We start from the raw sequence: 4,730 nt of genomic DNA, 5'->3' as shown, positions 1-4,730 counted from the left end.
TTATCCGGAACACTATTTAATCCTGAAGAGGAAAAAAAAACGTACACCTTACCCTCCTTTGGTCTTCTAACGTAGATTTTAGAAATTGATACGTATTTATTTTCTTCTCATCATTTGATCTGAATGCATTTTCTTTTAGGATACAGTATACTCTCGGTAATCCGGCACATATCAGACCATGTTGTCCTGTTAATGGACCGACAAACTCGGAGGGTTGTTAGTAGGCATCAAGAGGAACAAAAATTGCAATGAAGCATGGTGTCGCAAACAACGTTGAGAGGGTGAAAATCGCGAAAAACGCACGCAGGCTCTGAGTGCAGAGGAGACGAAGGGTGGATGTCAATTGATCGCTGAATGCGTTCGTGGGTTCGCTCACCTTATCTGACGTAAGCAGCGTCACGAAACGCATGCGAGAATCACCTCGATGTTACATATCTAAAGAGGTGGAATGGACGCGTGAGACCCATTGCTTGGCCTCCTCGTTAGCCGGATCTCAATCCGTGTGACTTTTTCCTATGGGGTCACCTTAAATCACTCGTTTATGCGACGCCTGTGGACACACTGGAGGATCTCATAGCGTCACTGCGGCAGACATCAAAAGCATACCTGGTATTTTAGAGCGCGTCCGGAAATCGTTTTTACGTCGTTGCAGACTGCGCAATGATGTCAGCGGTCGCCACTTCCAACAACTCTTGTAATAATTAATCAAATAAATCTTTTTGTAGTTATTATTGAACTTTTTGTCGTTCCAGCGTGACGTCGAAATCTGCATGCGTTTTTCGCGATTTTCACCCTCTCAACGTGGTTTGCGACACCATGTTCCATTGAAATTTTTGTTCCTCTTGATGTCTACTAACAATCCTCTAAGTTTGTCGGTCCATTAACAGAACACCTTGTATGTGTTATACATTTACTGAGAAATGAGTTTACATGATGAATCTGTACATTTATTTTTTCGCAATGAAATAAAGCAATTATACCTGAACTGTATTATTTTCCATTGGAGTGAAAAAAACTGGGGTTGCACTGGGGCATATTCACATTGGCAAGGACAACCAACTTCTCGCCTTTTTCTCAAGGTTTTTAATAATCTAATATTTTTTAAACGACAATTAACGTTTCGGCTGCAACGACATTGCACTCACAAGAAAAACAACAAACATGCAGACGTCTCCTTCACTATCGCAAGTGAAAGAGACAGAATCAATCGAAGCAAAGATTGAACTGCATTGACGTTATGGGTGGGTTTACAATACATGATATTATTTGGTATTGTTTTCCTCTAAGCAGCAGATGCATGCAAACACATGTGGGGACATTTTCCATTCCTGAAGCCAATTCTGAAGCCATTCTCAGCCAACACCCTTCATAGACGCCTTAAGATCTTTTATGGGTCGTTATAACGAAACTCCACATTATAGTGACCATTCCATTACAACGACCCCGGTAGGATAAGTCCCAAATGTTTTCGTAGAACGACTATCATACATGTTTTATTTTTGATATAACGATCCTCCCAATATAACGTCCATTTTCGATGGGATGAAGGAGAAATCGTTATATCGAACGTCGACTGTATGTAGTCCCTTGAGGACAAACAACATACATAGGTGGAGATAGACTTGGAAGTCTGGGGGTGCACGGTCATTATTACTGGGGGGGGGGCACGATGATGATGATGTCAATTCCTATATACTTTTATACCTTTACATTAGATCAGTCAACTTCATCTTTGACACTGATTCCCCCCACGTCCCCCCCCCCCGGTATCTCCGACCATGCAAACATACAACCACTATGTGCTGGGTTTTTTTTTTCATTTGTTGTTTGTCTTCGTGTTTTTATCTTGTCGATGTAGCTGTTAAACATGTCTATACACATATGATTTTTCTGTGAAAAAGTGGTCCCGCGACCCGCGAGAGAACAAAAGTACCCGCAAGAAAACGCCGAATTATCGGGAGTCTGCTATATTTCAAAACAAGGGTGGGGGAGGCGTGAGAGTGAACAAAATCGATTATTTTTATACCCACCGATAGTGGTCATATCACTCGTCAATTTAAACGAGAAATCCCTCCTTTTTATTCTTTTTCGATCCGGGAAATCATTTATTTGTGAGATTTATCATTGTCAGCACCCGTTTCGGAGAATGTGCCACATTCGTTCTTGTCACTTGAAGATTCTTGAGATTCGCTCTTACCAGTTGAAGGTTCTTGAGATTCCCTTCCATCGGTGGGTTTGGTTCCATCTGGGTCAGAGGGTTCCAATGATTCAGATTTATCGATTGGTTCGATTCCATCAGCATCATTCGATCCAGAAGGTTCATGAGATGCTATTTTATCAGTGGGTTCGGAGGAGGTTTCGCGGGATTCCGTTCGATCAGCATCACTAGGATCATAAGATTCTCGAGACTCACTTCGATCGGAAGCGTTCGACTGAGGAGAGACTCCAGCCATTGCTTTGCTAGAAGTTTCTTCTTCTTCCAGGATCTCATCTCTTTCGTCCAGGTACTTTGGTGCTGGTTCTCTCACATTTACTTTCTCTCCTTCCTCGGAAAGCACCTTGAAGCAATGGTTGCACACTGTTATGCGCTTGTCCGCCACCGTGATCTTATGTTCGGACGCACTTGAGTCCAATCCTCTTGCCATTGCAGATTCCAAACTGATAAATCTCTGCATCTCTGGTGCTTTTGCTTGAGGCAGGTTCAAAGCCGGGCTACTTACCGATACTTTGTTGATGTACTGCCCGATCGTCGATAGCAACTTAGCGTCCACGAACCCTTTTGGTGCCACGGATGTGTAGCTCGCATTTATTATTTTTGGCCTGATGACGTCCTCCTGGTACAGCGTCAAACTGTAGCCGAACTCCGGTTTCCGCTCCGTATCTTCCATTTTGGTGAAGGATATCACTTTCTCGAGTTCGGAAATTCGAGTTGCGTGTTCATCTATGAGCTGCCAATCTCTTTCTATGTCCATGGGTTCCGTTCGAGTGCTCGTGACGACGTAACGTATCACGTACTTATCTTTCAGAACTGTCGGGACGCAATGCATCAGTCCGGTGTCGTTTATACTCTTGAGCAACTCTTCGGTTTTCCCGTTTCCGTCAAGCAGTCTGAATACTACCAGCCCTAAATGCCTTTTTGCCGGGATTTCGAATCTCTTATCGGCTCGAACCTTCTTTTCGAATAACTCTGCCAGCTCGACGCTCCTCCTCACGTGTTTCTGCAAACCCGACACACCATAATTTCTAATGACGAACCACAACTTCAAAGATCGGAATTTCCTGCTGAGGGGGATCTGCCAGTGCATGAAGTCGATGGCTAGACCTGAGGTCTTCTTGTATCGCAGGTACACGGGATCAACGTTGAAGGTCCTGTGTAAATATTCACTGTTCCTTACCCACATTGCCGAGCAATCAAAATGGACCATCATCCACTTCGAGGGATTGAAAGCAAACGATGAAACGTACTCGATACCTTTCGAGAATTTGCGGAATTCTGGACAAAGAAGAGCGGTTCCGGCGTAAGCAGCGTCAACATGAAGCCACAGGTCTTCCCTTTCGCAGATCGGCCCGATTTCAGTCAAATCGTCAAACGAGCAAGCATTTGTAGTACCCAGGGTCGCAACTACCAGGAACGGGTGGAGACCGTTGGCTTTGTCAGTAGCGATGGCTTCTTCCAGTAAGTCGACTCGCAAGCTGAAGTCCGAATCAGACTCGATGAAACGCAGCTTTATGAGGCTAATGAGTCCGGTTTTCTGGATGGAAGAATGGGCTTGATCCGACGCGTATCCTATCAAGACAGCGCTAATCTCCGCGTCGTCCAAGTATCCGTAAGTGCTCCTCAATTTCATGATAGCCTTGGTACGCGCTCCTAGCACGCTGCAAAGCAAGCAGTCACTAGCGGACGATTGTATGAGTCCTCCTCCGTCCGTTTCCGTGTTACTGTGAAGAAACATATCCGGTAAACCGATCATTTTCGCCAACCAGTCTATGACAATAACTTCCAACTCGGTTCCGGCGGGATTCGAGGCCCACGAGAAGCAAAGAGTTCCTAAACCATTTGCCAATTGATCGCCTAGTAACGAAGCCGGAGAATTCAAACTCGGGAAATATCCGTGCATGTAAGGGCTCTGCCAATGTGTCAGTCCGGGCATTATGGCTCTTTCCACATCGGCCATGATGTCATCGAAACTTTCACCTTCGACGGGAGCCGAGCTCGGCAGCATCTCTCTCATGTAACCGGGTTTAACGCTCGGGAAAACAGATCGGTACCTGATCGTTTTATGGTAGTCAGCAATGAAATCCACTAGTTTCTTCGCGCATCTTCGATATTCCTCGAAATCCATGTTTGCTGCTGGGATATTTTTTAAGCGAAGAATAGTTGTGGAACAGTTGTTCTCGCGAAACTCTCACCAGACTGACATTTCGACGTCAAGCTACTGATAATTTATCGGCTTGTACATCATCGAGCTCGTGAATTTAGAAAATTACTTTCTTCAATGGATATAAAAGTGGTGCAAAAAAAGAAAAATCTAAAATAAAATTATTTGTCAGTATTATCTTACAAAATGTCTATTTTAGTATTACTGGAACAGTAACATATCAGACAGGTGTCGCTTGAAGCGGGGCACCGCTCTTGGAGGGGCGTCGTACAAGGGAAAAAATGATTAAAAAAATTCGAAAACAGTATTGCCCCCTTATTTCCCGGCGTGTCGGAAACTCGAGTCACCGGT

General features: G+C 44.4%; 1 pseudogene; it reads right to left on the bottom strand.

Moving 5' to 3' along the window:
- Positions 1-2,105: 2,105 nt before the first annotated feature.
- On the bottom strand, positions 2,106-4,343 carry LOC149083325 (aromatic-L-amino-acid decarboxylase pseudogene; annotated as a pseudogene).
- Positions 4,344-4,730: the final 387 nt, after the last annotated feature.

This window comes from Pholcus phalangioides, unplaced genomic scaffold (genome assembly GCF_987345545.1).
Source record: "Pholcus phalangioides strain wild (caught in Gottingen) unplaced genomic scaffold, Ppha-v1.0 ptg000009l_1, whole genome shotgun sequence".
Taxonomy (NCBI): Eukaryota; Metazoa; Arthropoda; class Arachnida; order Araneae; family Pholcidae; genus Pholcus; species Pholcus phalangioides.
The sequence above is the reverse complement of the archived record's forward strand: the minus strand, read 5'-3'. Positions and strand labels throughout refer to the sequence as shown.